This window comes from Melospiza georgiana, chromosome 2 (genome assembly GCF_028018845.1).
Source record: "Melospiza georgiana isolate bMelGeo1 chromosome 2, bMelGeo1.pri, whole genome shotgun sequence".
Lineage (NCBI taxonomy): Eukaryota > Metazoa > Chordata > Aves > Passeriformes > Passerellidae > Melospiza > Melospiza georgiana.
In genome coordinates this window covers 102,045,824-102,069,270 of record NC_080431.1, presented here as the reverse complement: position 1 = coordinate 102,069,270, position 23,447 = coordinate 102,045,824, and positions in this window count along the sequence as shown.

Below are 23,447 nucleotides of genomic sequence, written 5' to 3'. Positions count from 1 at the left end.
GTCATATATAACGTGTCTTACAGGAATGTCCCTCAGCTTTTAGGAAAACCTTTTTGTCCTTCATACAATCCTGATCCCAAAGCACACATCATGGCTGCTTTTCATATATTTTCTTGATATCTAGAATGTAAAATAAGAAATTAGTGGGATGACAACTATAAATCCTGTTCCTAAACTGAACACAGTTCTTGTTTCATGAAATGCTGTCCCTAGTTTCGGGGTCTTAGTTATGTCTTGTACTCCAGTTTTTCATCTCTGCACCAAAGTGAGCCCCATGATAAAACTGCTTTGCCCCCTGAAGATGCCATTTCCCATTTGGGGTGAATGGACATAAAAGCTGAATTTGTGTGGAGGGATGTCCTGCTCATCCCCCTTCGTTTCCTCCTTTGCCTGAAATGCTGGGTTGTACCAACAAGAGCATCACCAACCAGCAAAGATGAAGAAGTAATTGACCCTCTCTATTTATCACTTGTCAGGGCATACCTGGAACACTCTGCTTAGATTTTTCCTACTTGTGTCACTTGGTACTTTCTGAAAGTTACTGTGGAACAGCTCCACAGACTCATGGGCCCTGGAGACACAATACAGAGTAGGAGATTCAGTCTCCAGAGCTTGCTGAAAGTACATGAAGGACAGGCCCTGACACAACTCTGGCTGTACCATGATTTAATATGATTTTTTCCTCTGAGGCTGTAGCTCTAATACGCAATGGGATGAAAGAGTGGAATGGAAGATGGAATGGAAGAAGTCTATGAGGCTATGGAAGAGAACTGGATTTGCCCTTCACTCCACACTTTGAGTGTCCCTTTGTTACAGGGCTCGCAAGGGTTGCAGGATGAAGAGAGAGGCGAGAATGTTGACCTCATGTTCAGAAGGCTTGATTTATTATTTTATGACATATATAACATTATGACTATACTAAAAAGAAATAGAAGGAAAAGTTCTCAGAAGCTAGCTAAGCTAAGAATAGAAAAGAAAGAATAACAAAGGTCTGTGTTCCGGCAGAAAGTGAGACTCAGCTCTGCTGTGAGTGGTCAGTAAATCCAAACATCCACAAGAGACCAATCACGGATCCACCTGTTACATTCCACAGCAGCAGATAACCATTGTTTACATTTGTTGCTGAGGCCACAGCTTCTCAGAAGGGAGAAAAATCCTAAAGAAAGGATTTTTCACAAAAGATGTCTGTGACATCCCTTCCCATGGAAAGGAAGGAGTTGCATTTTCAAATTAAGCCTTGAACTCTGAAAACTTCTGCAAGTCCCCTGTGAAGAACCCAACATAAGATAATTATGTATTATCTTATACATAATGCCCCATATTATATGGGCCCTTTTTCCCCACCTGGCCTATCCTAATTGATACCTACACAATCCACGTATGCATCAGGGATTGCCATTTCCAGCAGCTTTATGAATGAATGTAATAGGAGACCACTGTGTGGTTTTCAGGGATGAATTTTATACGTGTAGCTTCCTGGCTTTTGATGTGATTTTCTTTACTTTCAGGTCTCCTGCCAAAAAGATTTAGACATTTTTTTCCCCCTCATATAATTTCTCTATATAGTAACACATAAATCTTTCATTGCTTGACTGCATTAACCTGTAGCAAAAATAATTCAGTCACTGGTGATCTCTTTATATAAAATACTTTCCATATGGTAGCCCAATAACATGGTGTCTCTTAGTAACTTTTGGGGTTTTTTTTTTCTGACAGAAAAAAACACAGTGATTTTATAGTTTGTTCAGCTACACTATGTTTAAAAAAATGTGAAGTTTGTGTAATCCATACCTTTATTTTCTCATATTAATAAATGTTAAATGTTAATTGACTGTCCTGTTAATGCACTGTAATTCAGCATTTTGGAGCTTTAACTTTGATGGTTTGTCATTTTATTTGAATTATCAAAACGTAACAGTTGGTGGGTGGTAAAAGAATCAAAAAATTAAGGATTAAACCAGGTAGGATCTGGATCTATCATGCACTTGTTATGGGTCCATAGTTGCTACTTCTCAGCTTTTGCTAATTTGCTGCTGCTGCCTTTAGAGATTACTGTATGGAAAATGGCAGCAGATTTCTGTTTTACTTGGATCCCAGGTTTGTTCCCCCTGAGCAGCTCAGTGCTGGCATGCTCAGGAACAAAGCAGAAACCTCAGCCCAGTGGGGAACACACACTTGGTGGAGCTTTATGGAATCAATAGGAGGATCTTTGTGGTTTCACACCACAAAGACATTTGGTCCTGAATTCTCAGATGACACTTCTGCTACCATGAGTTCAGGTTCTCTCTGTGTCTTGATATTTGGAGTAGGTGTTGGTGTAAGACTCTAACTCTTCTTATGCTGTAAATACGAATTACTCAATCTCTATTTAGGAATCACAAAGGACTGATGAAATTGAAATATAAATACTTCAGCTAAAACATTTATATTAAGCATAGATAGAATAAAAAATAACTCAGAGCATTAAGGACTGCAATATTGCTATAATAGCAATCATAGCTATATCCCTTTTCTTTTTCAGTGAAGTTCCATTTATACTGCCAAGTAGTTTCAGATCAAGTTATTTTATAGATTTTTCATGGAGTGGAATAAATAGAGAAATAAATTCATTTTTTTCTCATGAATAATTTTATAAGCTTTAATAGACTATTTTGAAAGAGTAAGATGTCATGAATGGGATTTCTGAATTGGAATTCCTGAATAGAATCATGATTATGAAATCAATTGAGCTTATTTTTTGTTTTGGTTTGCTGAGTATTGCTTCAGGATATCTTGAGAAAAAAAGTCATGTTCAAAGTTGAAATGCTTGAAATTATTTAACTACGATCTGAGGGTTTAGTAAAACTATCAAATATCCAGAGATTTATGAGACCTAGTAATATTGCTTCACTGAGATTATGCATGTGAGGAAAAAGTGGTAGACTAGATTGTTAAAGGCAGAGCACCAGGATTAACAAACCTTTGCTACTATGAAAATTTAGCTGTAACCTCAACCTACTTTTTAGCTGACACTATAAAATACTCTCAGATGTGGTGTGTTTACATTCCTTTGATATTTGATAACATTTTTCAGATTTCTACCATGGTTAAACCCAGCCCTGTGGTTCATGGGGCAAAGCTTGATGTCCTTTGTGTAGCAGAGAGTAGGAATGCATTGACAGGATCAGCCTGGGTCCCAGATATCCCTAATAAGGGCTCAGTAGGTATCTAACCAAGTTATGGTTTCTGTGAGGGAATCCTTATTTCTGCTCGAAAGTAACTGCAAGCATAAAAGCTCAGTGTTTAGGAAATGCTTTGTATTGTATTATGTTTAAATAATTAAAAATCCCACACTCAAGATGGTGGGTGGCCTAACACAGCATGAACAAGAGCCTGTAAAAATTATACAATTGGGCTGGAGATCACTTTTCTAAACATATAAGTAAGAGGTTTCACATGTTGGTTTTATACTCCACAGCCTGGAGTTCCAAGCAAGGTTATAAATTTATTTGGCAGAAGCAACTGAGCCAAAGGATATTTGTGCCTGTTTGATGACTGGTTCAGGAGAATGTGAAGAACTCAGCAAAAGCTGATGAAGTTTATTTTGGCAGCTAAATTGACAAAAGTCATTAAATGAAAGGAAGGCAACATGGAACTAATGAAAAATCTGAGGGCATCATAGATGAATATATGCATGGAAATGTCTGCTCAAGGTTTTCTTTGCTGTCATTTGGTTCTCTGGCATGGATATTCATCACTGGTTCAGTTGTGTCAGGTCTGCTTTTGAAGGACATGTTAAAGTTTCAGCTAAAATCGACAAGTCCATTTCACATGGTCCATGAACCTAAGCATGTTGAGCAGTCAGTCACTTCCAAAGTGCAATTCTGATTTGAACTAGAAGGTGGATGTAGAAATACCACCTGTGTCTGCATTGTGGACAGTACCAGTATTATAATAAATAAATACTGGCTTTTTAAAGAAAAATCTTTCCAAAAGGACTCAAGGTTTTTATCTGCCTGCACTTATTTTTATTTGAACCTTTTCATAAGCTCTTTGCCATAGACCTTAATCTTCAGTGCTTAAAAATGTGACTGTATAATTTTTCTGAAATACTCCCCTCCTATCTCTGCTCCTAAGAGAACCACCTTGCCTCATACATGTGTAGAAAGTGTTTTTCGCATTTAGTTATCCTCTAGATGAACATTTTAGTCTATTTTCATTTTTGTCAAAAAAAGAGCGCCTTTTACGCTCTTTTATATGAGATAATAATAAAAAAAATAAAATAATATGAGAAATTATTTTGTTCTTTGGTTGCTTCTCTTGTTGGCCAAAATAATCTAGATATGGCTTTTATTGTAATGATCATCTGCTCTTTCCACTACCCAGCAGCCATACAGGAATCATCTGGGAGTCTGGAGTTCAGTCAAATATGATACTGCAATGCCAAATGAAAGCTTTGGAGGACATGTTCTTACTCTTCAGCTGTCTAAATTTCATCAACTTCCATGAATTCATTTGGTTAGTGTCCTTTACCTCTTTGTCTTATAAAATTTATGAATACTCTTGCCCTCATACAAATATTAAGAGAATCCAGAGAAGCTTTGACCAAAAAATAGAAGTAATGCAGAATTAAGTCAAACAAAAAATTATGAAATATGCAATATTTTATAAAACTTAGTTTCTTTTTCAGTATTGACTGTTCACATAAACATTTGGTGGATACAGTTTCATATTTACAAGTGCACGCATTTCATTTTTTTGTGTTGGTGCCTTTAAAACTGTTAGCATTGGCTTTGGTCCCAGTCTGAGATCCAGGTAGATTTTTGAACTGTGTTTTTTGCATAATCAGAACTGTCCTCTTGACACTGATCTGCTATTTTGTTTCAAGAGCTAGAAATCTTTGCAGGCCTTTGGATTGAGCACTGTTACTTTCCTTGGGTGATGCAGGTGTCTTTCACCACCAGCACTTCTGTTCCATCTCTTTTCCAGGTGGGACTTAAATCTCATTTCTGCATTTGAGAGGAGGCTCCCAAGGAACCTCACTGGGGTTTTCCAGTACTCAAAGGGGGATCCTAAAAAAAGAGGGAGAGTGATGCTCTGCATGGACAGATAGTGAAAGGGGGAAGAGTTGAAAACTAGGAGAGGTGGGATTTAACTTGGATGTTAGGAGGAAGCTCTTTGCTGTGAGGGGGGTGAGGCCCTGGAAAAGATTGCCCAGAGAGGTTATGGATGCCCCGTTCCTGGAACTGTTCAAGGCCAGGTTGGATGGAGCTCTGAGCAGCCTGATCTAGTGGAAAGTGCTCCTGCCTAGGGCAGAGGGGTTTCAGCTAGAAGGTCTTTAAGGTCCTTTCCAACCCAAACCATTCCGTGATTCAGTGATTTGCCTTTCTGAGTAGACATCTGTCTTTTTGGTTTTAACCACTCTGTCTTGGAACTTTTTCCTTCAACGTGTATTCCTCTCCTTTAAATTTTGCACATGACCATATATTTTCTATGTGGAGATGTATTATTAGAGATATTTTTTAAAATAAACATCTGTTTAACATATATCTGCTGCTAATATGCAGTGTAAAGTTAAGTGTATGACTTAAGTCCCTCCTGGAAAATAATTTGGCTGCTTTTCTTCCCCCTTCCCAGCTGTGTACATATTGTAAATAAATTAGTACTCTGAAGCCATAGTGTTTATGTCCAACTGCCCTTTCCTTTTTCCTTTCCTTTTTCCTTTCCTTTTTCCTTTCCTCTTTCCTTTCCTCTTTCCTTTCCTTTTTCCTTTCCTTTTTCCTTTCCTTTCCTTTCCTTTCCTTTCCTTTCCTTTCCTTTCCTTTCCTTTCCTTTCCTTTCCTTTCCTTTCCTTTCCTTTCCTTTCCTTTCCTTTCCTTTCCTTTCCTTTCCTTTCCTTTCCTTTCCTTTCCTTTCCTTTCCTTTCCTTTCCTTTCCTTTCCTTTCCTTTCCTTTCCTTTCCTTTCCTTTCCTTTCCTTTCCTTCTGCTTTCTGTTATCCTCTGTGTCAAGAAGAAAACAATAACAGTGCTCATTAGGAAGTTTCCATGTTTAGCTTTTGCAAGGCAACATTCAGAGAAAGAAGACCTCCCAGTTTTTTTGTTTAAGAGCTTTGTTATTTTCTCACCATAAACTCTCCAGAAGGCTTTTGGCAGCTCTGTCATGGTGCTCAGTTTCTTGTCTGGAAGCCTGACCTCTGAAATATCCCATTCTTACACTCCTCAGTCTTCAATCACATGGGGTGGTGTGCTCACCACAGTAACTGCTGGAAAATGACTGCTCTTAAAATAATAGCTGTTGTTTCAAAACATATAAAATATTTCAGAACCTCCTTGTTGACACCCTTAACAAACAGTTTGTTCCCATGAATGCACGGTATGGTTCTCAACCCATCCAGACAGACAATGTAAGCTCAAAAGCAATCAGTGTTTCAGCCTGCTTGGTGTTCATTCATTTCATCTGCAGTTACCTGTGGGCTAAGTTCAGGAGAATGGAAAAGTTCTGCTTTTCCCTGTTGCCCAAGAAATGTGAAATATGCATTATAAGAAAAAAATCCTGCATGGGAAAGGAAGTTAATAACGTTATATTGATATATATTAATTTTTAGATTATTTTATTATCTGGTTAAAAGTCTTTTGAGACCTCATAAGAGAGGTCACCCTTATGGAGGTGGCTGTATGGTGTTTGTTTGTATGTTGTACAGCTAAATTTGTTGGTAAGTGATATAGCAAAACAGATCAGGTCTAAAAGGAAGGCAAAGGTGAAAGTTGCTTGCAAAAGCTCTGAGTAAGTTGATTTTACTCACACTCATTCTTACTTCCACTTACCACAAGCACCAAGCGTGCCTGAGTGGTCTGACACTGTGTGGGATGCAAAGGACCAGAGAAACTACAGAGCCCTTGTCACAGCTCTGGGGTCCTTCACTGGGGCTGGCAGTGAGGAATTACTTTTTAAAGAAATATTTCATGTCCATTTAGGAATAGCGTTTATTGTCCTGTTGTGATAAGAGGAGAGAATGGTGTGTATGATGTTCTGCAGCCTTGTTGCCATCCCTTCCTGTGTTCTCACAATGTCCTACATTATGAGTAATTTCCACTGAGTTTGTATCACAGTTGTCTGGGGTGACACATTCCTCGCTGTGACTGACTGGGAGCTGCCTTCTTCATTACAAGATTTTTTAACCCTTGTTCTGCTGTTTTCTTCTAGTGCTGTCTCTTTTTCTCACACACATTTCCATTCATAAGTAATTCTTAGCAACCTCAAAACCTTGGTTACAAGTCATTCCATCCTGGTTACAGTTCTAGGAAAACCCTGGAATTACAGCTGTGCAGGACTTATGCAGTGGGAACAACTGGTGCATTCCCCAAGAAAAGACAAAAGTTGTGTGTGGTTCATTATAAGAACATAATCTGGCAAACAACACAACTCTGGAAGATGTATAACTCTAACACTTATAGGAAAGCAGAATGTAACAAAATCACACACCTTCTCCTATGTATAGTTGTGTAAAATTCATTAAGGAGAGGCCATGTCTGTGTCCCATTCAAATACTGCCAGGCTATGTGTCATAATGCCAAGACTGAGAAAGCTTTTCAAGTTCAGCTTGAGGATTATCTTTCCTTTGAAGAGAAAAATAATTAAATCATTATCGATGGAGTATAATTATTTTTAATTTTTTTTTCTCTTTTTACATATTTATTGCTGCTCCATGTCAGAATTCTTATTCTGGAAAAAGAAATTTATTTTTTCAACTGAGTATGTGTTTCCTATGCATCTTCATTTATATCACCTGTCAATAAACTCTGGGAACTTGATGCCATTGTGTTTGAGGAAGCAAGGACCCCATAACATAGATTTAAAGATAATAGATATTGCAGGATAACAGTGCAAGACAACACTGACTGATGGTAGGATTGAGTAGACAGCTGTATACCTGCTGGTTTTGTTTAGAAATGTTGCATCCTGCTGTTATCTGCTGTACTTGAACATGTAAGAGTGTTCAGTTTTCCTTTTTCAACTGTGGACTGAATTCCCTGCTTCTCTGAATGGGAGTGTTTCCATTTTGAAATCTAAAGTACTTCTCCATGGCACAGCATTTAATATTAACTTTCTGTATTTAGTGCAGATGGATTTATATGCTGCTTGGCTTTTTTTTTTCCCTCCCATTACTGGTTTGGCTAAGCAGACAGGTGGAGGTGGATAAGTATATGTGCAGGTTGAATGGATGCCAGGTGTAGAAACCATCTGCAGGATGTAATCTGCAGAGCTCCACAGTGCTGGTAACAAAACCAGACCCACACCAGCAGTTTCAAGCATTGTCTTGGGGTGCTTTTACTGGGCACCATGTGTTTTGTGTATCATCATTCTGACCATGTGTAGTAACTTCAGATGTTTTATAAGAATGAGTGATGGCTAATCCTGCCTTGCTAAACAAAAGTCCAGTTTGGGCTGGGTGGAATTGCAGACTCTTTGTCACTGCTCTGTAATTCTGTTTGTGCAGTGTAAATGACCACCATGAGAGACTGGACACTGGGATATTCCTTAGCAAACAGATGCCTACAAACATTTTAGATCCATGTGGGCTTGTGTAGTGTGGGGTCAGTCTCATCGTAACAAGTGTTTTCTAAATGCCACCTCCTGCAGGCAGAAGGTGAGAAGTTGTTGCAAAAGCAGTGCATGGATTCCAGAAGCTTTCAAGATGAAACTGAGGACTGGAAAAGTTTATTTAGTCTTCAGCTTCCACTGTATTTCTTGCAGTATCAATTCTGCTTTCATACGATGGTTCTGTGAGTATGTGAAGGGCAAATCTGAAGTATATTTATACATTTCCAAGTAATTCTGTCCTTTATGACTATGGTTCCCAACATTCCTGCTCCTCAACCACTACCTGAGTTAAATAATCACCATTTTCTGGGAAAAAAATCCCAAAAGTAGGAGTTCTTTGTCCATTAATCAAATCTTGACAGAAGTGTTCTGATCTGAGATGAAACAGGTGAACTGCTCCTTTCAGAAAGTTGAATCAATCATCTAACTTGCTCAATAATTTGGATTTGAATATCTTTATCCTTAATTTCAATCAGCACAATGAAAAAAATTGTGTCCTCTCACTAGAAATAGCAGAAATTGGTATGCCATGGTTTGAAATTGCACTTGTAGCTAATGAATCCTTCTTTATGATTCTGAGTCTGTCCGAAAGCTGTCCTCCCTTTCCAATACCATCACAGTAAAAGATACAGGTTTATTAAGCTTAGATCTAAGTCACATAATATGCAGTTTGTTAAAAAGGAGAGTCTGGCCTATGGGAGGCATCCAGTGCATTGGTGGGGCCCTGGTGACAGTGGAAGCTGTGTAGACACTGTGGGCTATGCAAGCTGCAGAATCTGTGATAAGGAGGATTAAAAGTAAAAAGATGAGTTGTGAACCAGAAATTCTGACTGCCCAGTGCATCTTGCTGAGAAAAAGGAAGGAACAAGAGCTTTAGAGTTTTAAAAACATTTTGTTTCATTGTTTAAAGAGTGCTGTCTTTCTCATTGACCTTTATGTAGGATATGTACTTTCCAGTTCTTAAAATTAATGCTGTTTATGTTTAAGTCTGAGCAGTTAATAATGTACAGAGAGGCAACTTTTGTTTGCATCTCTTGGAATTGGAAACCAATGGGCAGTGCTCTGTCTCTCCACAGCAATCTGTTAAAGAGAGCAAAGTTACATCTCCTGCCTTGAACAATAGTGGTCTCTGGAGAAAATCTCTTCTTTAGAAACAATTGCATGGCTTTCTGTCACAGAGTGTTCATTGCTTTCTGGAGGCTGATTATAATACTGAATAAATGCCAGTATCTTTCTGTGTTTTAATGAGCATAATTGTGCTGGTTGTCTCCATTTAATTGAACCTTTATTTCACACATGTGCTGCTAATTGATAAAACAGCCCCATGTGAAGAAAAATGGCAGGAAATACAAAGTAGAGAAATCCCAGACATCTCTCAGCAAAAACTGTGCTCTTTTGTCATGCACACAATGCATTCTTTTTTCTCTTTCATAACTCCCTGTGTTTTATTTGCCTAGAATGGACCTCTTGATGTAGAAGTGAGTAGGTCAGTTCCTTTGTGTTGGGTCATTCCTCAGAAACTTCAGCCTTTAAGCCCTGGTCTGTGACAGGAACCAAGTGGCTGAGCATGGATTTAATGACTCAGGTCCATACAGGAATGTTATGATGGAATTTTTGAACAACTAATTTACTGAAGTGTCTCATCACAAGAAATAATTTTTCGTCTTTTCTCACATATTTTTATTTTTGTTGTTTTCCCTTTGAGGATTAAATTGACCTCTACTTCTGGCTGAGAAGGATTTCTGCAGGGACTGAGAATATGAAATTCTCTTTGTCTCTTCTAAAAAGCCTCATGTTCAACAAAACACAAAATTAAATCACTGATGACCTCTAGCACATGCTCAGTTTGGAAGTGATATTTAGGGAGTGTGCCATCAACTGCCAGCAGTCATCAACTGTTCTGAGTTTAAACATGGTGTGGGCAACCAAGATGGGAGCAAGTTGTTAGAGGTATGAAGACGCCCTGAAGTTAGCATTTACTGCAGCAATTACAGCATCTGAAGTTTTTTCAGACAGGCCAGCAGCAGAAATCTCACCATGACCATTCCTCAAGTTTGCTGCTCGTGCTAGTCTGGAAAGTGACATGTGAAAAGGTGGCAGCACCAAAGGGCCAAGATGAAGTAATTGATGACAAACACATCCACAAGCTGGGAATGATGATACACAGGTTATGCAGAGGCTGGACTCCTCTCTTGGGCTGGTACTGCCTGATCATGGTGTTTGGATACTCAGGGTTGGGATGGCAGCACAAACCAGCAGATACAGTCTGTACCACCTTCTAATTGTTTCTGGAAAAGGTATTTATTTGACTTACAGGTTGTGTTCACAGACATATCAAAGATAAGAAGTGATGCATTGCCTTCAGTAGGCAACTTAACCCAACATTTACAGTCATGATGACACCAAACAGTCTCTCTGCATCACTGTTAAATTACATTCCTTGCTGAAAGATGAAGAAATTGCCTTGCTTTGTACATCTTAATCTTAATGTTTTTTTTCTCTTCCTTCTCTGATTTAACATAACTTGGTGATTTTTTTGGTATGATTCTGAAAAACATGCATTCTTTTCCTGCTGGGACAGTGGCTTTGTTAGTAATGACTTGAGAAGAAGTGGAAATAAGTTTTGGTAACTTGGAAAAATTCTCATCTGGACAATAAAACATTTGTTTATATTTTTGAATTTATTTCCCTCAAAAGATGGCACAGCATATAGAACAGTGAGGAGTAAATGCCTTAAATAAAACTGGTATAAATCCCAATGCATGTAAATAACTTTAATAGAGAAATTGCATTATGTCTGGCACTCCACAGCTCAGAAGGGCACTCTCCTCTAGTACATGTTTCAGAATCCCCAGATAGGTCACCCTGAAGATTATCTCCTTCTCCATTGCTGAGAAAACTCTGGGTTATTATTTCTCTTGTCTCATTCTTTCATAAGAAACACAGCAATAAAACTCACTAATCTGTCCTCCTATAACACCCTGCTGATAAGATGTGTAAATCATAAATGATTCCTTTCAATTACAGTAGATTTGTTTCAGAGAAAGAAGGAAAAATTAAAATGGGAACCTAGGGAACAACTGAATACCACTTTTGCATATCTTTGAGAAAATTTTTATTACTAGTACTAACAATAATCCCCAAATTTTATTCTGGAAGGAACCTACCTCTTCTCATGCCATCCTTTCTCAGACCTTGGATATAAGGTGTGTGTTTCTAGAGATAGAGAGAGAGAGGGATGGATGGATGGATGGATGGATGGAGGGATGGATGGATGGATGGATGGATGGATGGATGGATGGATGGGAGGGATGCCACTGGTTACCGCCTGCCAGTGGGACTGTGCACTACTCATCACAACTCCTTGAGACACCTCTCTGTCCAACCTCCTACCTGCCTTGCTGGCCACTGGTTTGTTGATCAGGGGGTTGAGGCACAGGCTGTGCTTTCACCAGCCCCCAGGGTCACTTGCCTTTTCACAGGAGACAATCAGCTTGCTTCAGTGTGGTATCTCCCTACTGTTCCGTCACCTGTTCCAAGAGAAGCCTCCATGCCCTCCAGCTACTCCTTTACGTATATTTACATATACCTATGGATGTAAAGAGATACCTCAATGCACACAAACACAACACATTTGAGGTGCCCTGTCACTCGTCTTTGGCAAAAGACAGCACCTTGGTATGGTCTATTCTAGACCACAAGAAATCCAAGGTGTTCAAACCTAGCAAAAATTTTTCTTGTTCAAATTTTGTCAGTGAAATGCTCTTCTTAAAGGATACAGAAATCCAAAAGTTGGCAGGATTTTGGAATTGGGCTTTAGTTCACTAAATGAGGTAAACACTGGAGGCAGGTCATATTCTCTTTTCAACCTGCTTACATTCATACTGTAGGAATTAAGAATGCCCCAAATCCTGACTAGAACCCCTTCAGGCTTATAGGAGGTTTCTAACTTTTGGAGATCTTTTGGACTGTAATTTGATGTGCATTTTTCTGTTTGCAGCTTTGGACTGAGCACTTCCATCTCCATCTGCTCATTTTTCATCTCACAACAGCTCTATTGTGCTGTTGTTTTACAAGAATCTTGAATGCTTTTTTCCTGTGAGGTATTGATACAGAGAGCCAGGTCTAAAAGGGAAAGTTTTGTTTGCAAAGTTTTGTTTTGTTTATTTTGAAATGGACTCCCTCTGCTCCATTAGTAAATGATGCAAAGAAGACTGCCAGAAGCATAATGAAAACTGTGTAATTTTACACTTTCTTTGTTTCCACAGTACCAAAATTGGACAAAAAAATTTCATGGTATAGAAAAATAGAAATTCTTAATTAACCACGACTACAGTTTTAAATGTACTCATTTATTAATCTGGGTTTTTTTTTCCTGTGGCTCCCTTAGTGAGCAAAAAGATAGATGTGCATATATTCTTGTCAATATACTAGCTTCATTTTGTGGGTTTACAGACTTTAAATTGCTACAACTTTGTTACTAGTTTCATTTTGGGGAGGCGCTAGGGGGTAGCTTAGATGTAACAGAGACTGAGAAAAAGTGGAAAAACATTTTTCCTTTATTGCTAAAGGGGAAATTATTATTATTAGATGATTTCTTCTACATCACTCTCAAAAAATGCATATTTAGGGTTTTCCTAAAGGTGCCAGCTGTAATAAAATACCCTTGAAACTGAGAGATGCTAATCTAAATACTTTTTTTTTCCTTTTAAAAATCTTTTGTTCAAATTAACAGTAAAAAGAATAAAGAGTGTTGTTTCTTCAGCTTTGAAAATTACCATTAAATCTGTCAAGAGGATTATTACAACTACAAATCTATTCCTTGCAAAATGAGTTTGTATAGTAACTGTTGCCATTGTAAACTTGTTTTTATAACATCAAAGTAATAACATTACAATTGTTGAATTGAGGAAATCTTTCTACTAAATTTGGATTACGTATGTTGAATATATGCTCCACATTATGAAACTGTGTTTGTAAATATGCTCCTACATTATTGCCTATCTTTGAGTGGATTGTTTCTCGACAGACCTGAAGGGCTGGAAAAAGACATGTTGAGCTGCAAAATATTTTTCCACAAAGAGTGGAAAAATATTTTGCAGCTCAACAGGCTAGCTTCCAGATTTGTAGACAGATCTTAAAAATAACTTTTTATTCATATTGGAATTGCCTCTCACAGCAGAACTGAGTCTATGCTATCATATTATAAACAGAAATCAAAATTTGAAATTGTGACCAGGCAACTTATGAAAATGGACGTTGAATCTGGTCTGAATTCAGAGCAAAGGGATGTTCAGGCCCCTATCTAGTCTAGCAAAAGGAGGTGCACCATTTTTCTCAAGGTCTTGGACTGAAGCTTTGAAATTTTGTGTGTTTAGAACCTGGTTGTAGGATTTGTTTCTTCTGTGGTGGCAGAAACACTACATGAGAAAATTACCCATGTTATGTGGTTACCAAAGTCCATACTTTGGTCCAAGAGTCGATAATGGCATGGTTGCTTAAATGCTGTTCCATTGTGTCTAAATTCTGTACACACTGATTTTAACATGATTTTATTCCTCTCATGGTGCTATCAAAATGTTATGTCTGCTTTTTTAAAATTGAAATCGACTTGTCTTTTTTAGATTATAATTCTTATCATCTAAATTATTTTTATAGTAAGAAAATACTATAGCTAGCAAATGGTGATTCATGCCAAAAGTGTCAAAAACTGAGATTGTAACAGAGTTTTAGATTCATTTTCCTTTCTGAACAATGACAGGAGAGTAGAGTATTTTGCTTTCAAACATGTGCCAATAAAATGATGTGTTTTAGTATGATTGTTCTAAAGCCTACAACGCTGCCAGTCTCCTTGTTCCCCAGTAAAAGCAAACACATACCTTACCTTTCCTTCAGGATACATGGGCACAGTGTGTCCAGAGCACAGGGGGAATGTCCTGCAGGTGATGAACTAAGCCAGGACACAGTGTCCATGCTCTGCCAGGCTGGATGGTGGATGTTTGCCCACAGTGCCTGCTTGCTACCAGCTCGGTGACACATTCAGGCTGAACCTGACCCAAGCCCCATTAGCTGTAGACAGAATTGCTTTGCACACACTGAGCTTTCTGAGGAGGATGCTACATCAGATGTGAAACTGTGAGCAGTGAAATACATAAAACTGGATGTATGGCTGTGTTAATCCTGGCTTCCCCCTGCTCTGTTGGGCCACACTCAGCCTGTCACAGTCACAGCTCTGAATGGGCTTTGTGATTGCAGCAGAGGGGGACACTGCTCCCCTCAGCCACGGATAACTGTGTTCCATGCTAATTCTGAGCACTTGAGCACATGTTTCATATCACAAATGTCTCTGTTTCTGTGCCTCTGCAGTAAAATACAGGTCTCAAGGCAGCATTTACCCTCTCTCAAGCACCAGAACAGGAAGGAGTGTGTTCATAGCATTACTGAGCTGGGGATATAAAAATTAATGGAAACCAGTTCAAATACATTAAAGCTTTTGTGCAATGCTCATTTCTTGAGATATTGTGTTATGATGTTCGTTAAGGATGCCTGTGTATTTGTATCCTTTGTGCAGTTGCTTCACCAAATTAGGAATTAATTTGTAGCAAATTTTTAAAGATAAATGTAAGTATTATCATCGAATTGTATTAATTCCACATAAGTTTGGCATGTAAGTAGGGAACTTTGACAAGTAGTAAATGGTGTTCTGGTTGTAGTCCACCCATTAATAGCAACCAGGAAACCAGAGAACAGAAAAGGATCAGATTCTACTCTGGGATGTATTATGGCTTGTCTTCTCAATGGGAATTTAGTATGTTCATCTCAGGGAGAAGCTTGGCCTTACTGCACGGTTTTTCAGACCTGGCTGTATGGCCAGCCTCCTGAGACAAAAACATAAACTATACTGTGTCTACTGTGAGACTACATTTCTTGGAAAAAAACAAACCAAAAAATGCCTCTCACTCTTTTTCTCATCTGTGCAGTCATCTGTTCTCCAACTTAGTAAAAAGGGACTAGAGATACTTCTTTTCTGTTTCTATTGCTTTTTCATCTCCGCAGTGGTTAGATTCTGCTGTATTATTCTGAAACATAAAACTGTATTTCTTTTAGCTCTTGCAGGCTCCTGAATATGTTCCTGAATATTTGTCTTATATGTATTGCCAGGCCTTGGTTTGGTATCCCAGAAATGTTAGCGGGACTTGCATACTCAAAAGGCTGTTAAAAGGAACCTAACAGACCATTCTTCCTACCTTAAAAATATTTGGTTTAGATATTTTTTATCATTTTTTATATCATGCACAACAGTTATCCTGATTGAAGGAACTTGTAGGCATATTGTACAACATTGCACAAGAACTTGTACATTCCAAAGCCATTCTATGAGGAGACCATTCTTTAACATGTAGAAGTTTTTCTGAAAAGAGGTGAGTGAAAGTTGCTACCTGGTAGCTGGTTCTGTCTGGTGATGGCTCCACATGCTTTGGGCTGTGGGTTTGACTCTCTTAGATTTCTGTTGACTAGCAGCATTTAGCTGTGGCTGGAAAAGAAGCAGGAGTAAGTGAATCACAGTCAAGGTGGTTGATACAGGGTGGCCTCTGATACAATCATAGCTCTAAATTCATCAAGCCTTTTCTTGACAATAAATAGAAGTGACTATTTGCAGCACTGAAGCACTTTCTTGATCTCAAATCCTGCAATACTTTGTCAGAATATGTCTTAGTACTGTGGGTAAAGAGAAAAGGCAATTCGTAGCAAGTGTAATAAGCCTGTGAGGTATTATAAAAAATCTACTGCCAAGGAAAGAGAGCTAAAGCTTGTTAGTCACCATGGGCAATGTAGGTCCTACCCTTGGTTTTGGTGATAAAAGCCTGTTGAAATTCTGTTGTTGAAAAGTTCCACTTATGTAAAACCCTGGAGCAGTATAGGAATCACTTTCTTCTGTTGAAATGCAAATTAAGAACACATATTGAGCTTTTCAGTCACATCATTTTAGCTCTGAAGTTAAATTAAGCAAATTAGTTATGCAGAGTCAAGCACTTAAGCAACATATTTAAAGACAAGGTTATTCAGTCAGCAATGCACAGCTGAAGGAAATCCCTGCATAAATCCATTGGACAATAAAAGCTGAAAGTAGAGATGTACACTCTGAAGAACTTTGAATTTGCTTGTACTGCAGCAAGAAGGAGCCTTCTGAAAGGGGCCTCCTGAGGATTTATTTCCCAAGTATTTGGAAGTTGCTGACTGAGGTAAGAGCTAAATGATCAGATAATCACTCAGATAATCATCTGGCATTAGTTATTGAGCTCCCACACATGTTCTGTTAAATAAGCCCCTACTTCTGCATGATGGGTGGTGCTTTGGTTGTTATGAAGTTACATGGAAACACACAATTGCTGGGAAAAGTGAGATTTACCTTATCTAACTCTATCTGACCAGTCCCAGGCTGGAACATGTGGTTCTCTGAGGGTGACTAGGTCCTTGCTGGAAAGTGAAGGAAGGAAGGATGACTTCCCTGTGCACAGGCTTTCAGACACCCCATCTTGGGCAGACGACTCTCAGCTGCCACTCTCCCTCACTGCTCTACAGAAAATGTTCAAAGCACCTCCTTACACACACAGTTACCTCTAACTTTCTGGTAGAATCGAATCATCACAATCCAGATCAAATGAACTAGTCTCATCTGGCCATTTGTGCAATGTCTGTCCAAAATCCACAGAAGAAAGCAGGCTTCTAACATATTTCCAAATATACCTTAACTGGTAAAATACAACAGACTTGTACTGATGAAGAACCTCTGTCTCCCCAAAGAACAGCAGTTTTCCAGACACTTTCACCTAATTTGTGATAGAGATATTTAGGATTTTCAGTAGCTCAAAATACAGCTTTTAACTTATGCAATCTTAAAACAAGTGGCAAATGAAGTGACTATACTCAAAATAGTCCTTGGTGACCATGTCAGAAGTGGAATATTCTTATTTCACTGAAAGAAATGTCTTCACTAGTGTCACTATTTTCATTGATATGTAAAGTGTTGGTGTGCTTTGATTTGATTACAATAAAATATGCAAAAATTCTATATTTTCCATGTACCTGATATTTAATTTAGTTTTCATGTCACACACATGAACTGCTGTGGAGGCCATGGTTTTTTTTCACACTGTTGTGGACCTATAGGAGATCCCTTAGGATCGGGTGACATACATGAGATAAATCTGCTTGAACATTGATTGGGGAACCAGAAAATAGGTGGAGCAGCCTTGGCAGTGAAAGGAGATGGTGATGGAAAACTCGGAGGGAACTGCTGGAGCTGGGCTGTGGAAGTGTAAACCCAGTTATTTGAACTGCAGTGTTATGTGGTAACATATCTCAAGAAATTATTGTCTTGTCAGTGCAATGCTCTTTGGTGGCTGCAAGAACAAGTCTTGGTTTTAACACTTCCTCACTTCCCACCGATTAGCTCAGGAATGTTAATATTTCTACCAAAGCTTTCACATGTAATTTATTTTACTGCTGAAAAGTACTTCGACACTGTAACTTTATGAGCAAGAATATATGATCATGCAACATAATATCTGAGGATATTTGTGAGGTGTGTTCCAGATAAGAAGCCCTCCTGTCTGTACAGAGCAAATTATTCTTTACTGCTGGCTGTTCGACAGGCGAAGTATCATGAAATTTAAGAACAAATTGACTTTTTAGGAACCAAGAAGAACCCAGAACCTCAGGATGACCTGCAATTGTATGAATTCAGCTCATTATTTCAGCAATAATATTTTGTTAAAGATTGGATGTGAACATATCCCATCACTTAATGTAAATGCAAGAAAATTTATAAAATATCTGAAAAAATATGATTCTCAAGAGCAAACACAGGCATGAGTATATAACACACTAATGGACAGTGAGTGAGTCCAGGTTAACTTGCAAGTAAAAGCTTGTGAAAGGGTAAATAAAAAAAGTAAAAGAAGGAGTTCAAAAAGCCCAAAAGACTGTGCAAAAAGCATTTAATCTAGGAGCAAGATAAAGAAAAGAAAGGACATTTGAACTGAGTACTGTCAGGAAATGGTGCTTGAAACAATCAACAAAGCTTGAGTTTTCCTGAGCTTGAGAAACAAAAATTTTTGAAATTATTTGAAAACACTTTTACACAGCTGCATGGCAGCAACATCTGTACATGTATATTCTATCTACCTGACACTGAATACTTTTTTTGGCTAGTTATTCTTGCCCGAAAAACAGCTTGGGCAGTGGGAAATTTTCAGCTGAATTTACCAGAGAAAAATAGTTCAAACTACAACATTTAAAAGACAAACTTATACTTAGTGTGCAGAATTACATCTAAAGGAATATTTTATTACCTTTAGTTCATATCAAATGCTTTGAGAAGATGTCAGTAGTGATGAGTATTTTTAACAAAGAAAATATTATGATCTGCATTGTAGAAAAAATAATCTGGCTATAATCATAAAAAGTGACTGTACAGCATGGAGAATATGTTTCCCTTACTGAATTTGGGAATGTGCTTCATTTGTGAACCATATCAATCTCTGAGAGGTGTCTTTGATCCAGGTTAGCACTTTTAGCAAACAAAATGTTGATAAAATATTTTTGTCCAGCTTATAAAACAACTAGTAATATTTTAGAATTAGTGGTCTGAAAAATCAGTCTTCGCTTTGAGGCTTCCTCACTGGTGTGAAATATATGTAAACATCTCTTCTGAAGTTAAATGCTTTCACCCTTCCCTTTCCCATTTGCCTTTCCCACTATCTTGCTGAGCTAGTGTGTGTATGGGTATTATCAAGAATTATGCATTTTGGTGCCTGTTTCCAGTCTGAGTGCAGCAGTCTGATTTCAGAGAGGTCACTCAAATCACCTGATAAGACCAAACAGCTTTTCTCTTTTACAGCTGTAGGCACACGACAAACTGCTGGAGATAACTGCACTTTACAACATGTATCCTCTTACTGTGTAACTGTAAGAAACAGACATATTGTGAAATAACTGGGCTGAGGGAGACTTTATTAGAATATTTCTTATTATGGTGGTGCTCATCAAGATAGGGACTGAATACTGTGCAAACACATAAAACTGAATACTTTGAGTTTCTTGGACCAGCTGACTGTCATCAGATCTGGAAAGATGAATTTTATACTTTTTAAAGGATTGTTCCTAACACAAAGATCCTTAAAGCCAGAGGAATGACTCCTTTGTAAATTTTGTTGATTTTGATTCAAGTTTATAACGAAATTGTAGCTTTGCTGTGCATGCCCTGAGTAGAGAGCTGCACACAGGAAGAATGTGAATGTCTTCTGCAGTGAATGTCTTCTCCCAGCCACCTCCACACTGCTCCTCTGTGGCTTTCAGCACTGCAGAAAGCAGCTCACAGGTCATGGGACTGGGAGACACAGGTGTGGCAATTTAGTAACTTCCAAATAGTGACTCTGTGGCACTCAAACCATCTCCTGCCTAGTTATTCTTGTCAGACACCTTGGCAGTCTGCTCATTCAGGGCTGTGCTCAGAGGCAAGGATGCCAATAACCCCATGGGAGGCTATGTCATTATCACTGGAATCCAGAGAAGAATTCCTGCCATAAAGCAGACAAGCTAAATATAAAAATGGTCCAGGAATTGTGCATGCAACTAGAAAGATCATTGATAGTTTAGCTAGAAAAATGTAATGTAAGTTCATTTCCCCACAGCAATCTGTGAATATCTCATCTTTCCTTGATTCTGTTGCCTAACCACGTCTGGATCCTGGAGAGGGGTGAGAATGGACTGGGAAATATTTCACATGAGGGAATATATAGCATATATTTCAATTCTGTGTTCACGTTTGTGTGTTCATGTATCTCTTGCAGGTGCAAGGTTAGTAGTTGTCAGTTACTCACAGATGCATTCTTACCTTTTATCACTGTTCACATCATCTTGAAATTGAAAGCCTGGAAAGAATGCATTTTGGAACAGCAAACACCTTCCAGCTCCAGGTGCAGAGCAGGGTGTCCAGGGATGCTCAAGGCTAAGTGCTTTTGAAAGTGCAGTTTTGTTGCCTTGCTAAAAAAGAAGTGGCCATTGTTTAAGGAAGCTGAGAAGAAGTTGCCTTTGGTTCTTACTCTGCTGCGACTCTGGATTTGTCACTAGGAATCTGTGTCCCATGTACAGGGTGAGAAAGAGAAGGAAAGTCATGCAGCGGATTTGTATGCCTTCACTCAGTACTAGACTTGGATAATATTTAAAATTTTTCACAATTTAAAAAAAATGTTACAATTGACACTGCTCAAGGCTGTTTCCTCAGCTGGTCTGTAGTTCAGAGTCTACCAAAAATGCTGTAGGTGTGCTGAAGAATCAGACTGAGAGGAATTACACATTCATAACACTCAGATGATGTTAGAGGATTTGTTTTTTCTGAGTAGTCAGCCAGTTTCCTTGCAATTATCTTGCATACCATCTTGGCCTAGAAGCAATGCTGTGGAATAAATGAAGTAAGAGTCATTGGGTATTTATCCCTTTTTCTTCATCCTTTAAATAATACAGTAGTGATACTTATTTGTATTTTTTTATCTCATTTTTCTGAAACAGAAACTACATTCACAGTGATTTCATCTGAGGATGTTCTTTACTATTCTTCTCTTAGAGTCATTATACCAATATGTAGAGATAACAACTACTGAAATGTTCTGCCACATACAATTGTCATTTGCATTATGTTCTCTCCTTGACTATCATTCTGAATTTTGCTTTGCAGTCATGCTGACTTTGTAGGTCTCAAGGGATCTCTTTTATATAATCTCTGTATTTGATTGCCCTAAAAATTTTTAACAGAAAGAGCTGGAATCGTAGCAGCTATCTATAATTGAAACAACAGGATTATTTAGAAATTATATATGTTAAAATAGAGTTATAGCTGTTGAAACCTGAAATATTCCGTGGTCCTAGTTCCATGTTCCTTTTAGAAAGGATATTGCTGAAACCCAGAGTATCTCCATCAGAGTTCTGAAATACCTTGAGTTTGGAATTTCTACCCCCAAATCTACTCTCCTTAGAGAATATAGGTATATGTTTGGAAAGGGTCTGTACTTGACCAGATCTACTTAGCATAGTACAGTAGATTTTATTTATAAATATCATTCCTTTAGAAAGCTCTTTGTCTCAGGAGAACTGCTTATTGTTCCATTAATAACTTTCTCCCCTTCTGATATATTTTTGTGGGAAAAAGAAAGAACATGGTTTTAAGTTTTCTGACTTACCTATGGTAAATTCCTGAAGATGATGGACCATTTTCTGCTGTAGGAGACAGCACTGGCAGCATTGCTAATCAAAAGTAGAATAGCATAGAAATTAGCACCAACCCAAATTCAGAAAAGAGCATCAGTCTGTTAGCAATAATAAATGAAGTCTTGCATGTGGCCTGCTCTGTCAGTTGTAACATCATCTGGAATATTGCACATTCATCAGGTGCTTTTTCATGACCTTGGCAGAAAAAGTAATAAATGGAAATGAGGAGTGTGCGTGCCTCTATCCAGTAATGATTTCATGTATCTACAAGCAATGCTGATGGCTTGGATCCTACAGCAGCCACAGCAGGTCAGAGCAAATCCTGCAATGTATTTTTTGAGCCTTACTGCTCATTTTTCACACTGCTGGTAGCTCTTACTACATGGAAAGGAAATTGCTGATAATCTTTTTCTGGTATGACTAATCTTTGGGGCTTACTTCAGATTCCTTTTTGCAGGCCATAATTTGTCTGCTCTCAGTATGTCCTCAGGAATTCGTAAATTAAGGAGCCCAAAGTTTATATGTCTGCAATATTGTCAGATGTTACCTTTTTGCCCATTAATGTCTTTTGAAGATCTTGATTTCTAGCCAAATATCTGACAGTAAAATCAGTATGATGCTTCTATCCCATTTTCGGAAATAAATAGATTAGACTCCCTTAGGGTCCTGAAAAAAAGCCTCTTATCTTATGTCAGTTTAATTTCTGCTGTATCCATTTGTGTTAGTGCTGTGTGAAAGAATACTCTTATTCTATTGCTTGTTTAGTTTACCTTTTTCTTAATTTTTGGTTGGTCTTCACAGACGTCTTCAGAATTTATCTTAAGACCAGTAATCTGGAAATTAGAAAACAAGATCTAAAATCTTATTTATCTTAATCTTGCATCTTGTCAAAGCATAAACCACAACTATTACAGTGAGTTAAGCTTATGTCAGAGGCAATTTTAAGAGGAAAATTGTGCAAGGATCAAAAAGAATAGGAAGAAGAGAAGAAGCTACTGAGTGTAGCACTTGTTGTCATCTGCAGGGATGACAATTCAGCTTCCAGAAAAGTAATTTTTCTTTCTTTTATTTGTACAGATCCTTTCAGTTTAAATAAAATGGTGACTTGCTGAAAATTGATACTGACAAAAGTATAATGATTTAAAAGGTCTATGAAAGGCAAGTTAATGCAGCTGGGCTGTTTAGTCTCTTCATTCTGGTCACTCTGTACTCAAATGTAAAATGTTTATCTCTAGCTCTGCCTTATTTAGGAAATGTGTGCATTATTGCATTCAAAGATGGCTATTTGTCAATCAGATACACACCTCATGATAGCTGCAGTTATTTATCATGCATATTACAATGATGAATAAAGGAACATACAGTTAACTCCACTATAACAAGTAACTCCAGTAACTTCCTTTTTCATATAAGAAAAGAAAGTAATAATCTACAGATATGCATTTAGTACCTTTTTGGTGTGGTAGTGGATGCATTTCCCTTGTCAGGAGCAGTAATGGGCCATAGATATGTATGGAAGTGAAAGAAATAGCACAAGTGGAAATGTGTTTAGAGGATTCATCTAGTGGTAGGAGTCTGTTTGTCCATCTTTAAATG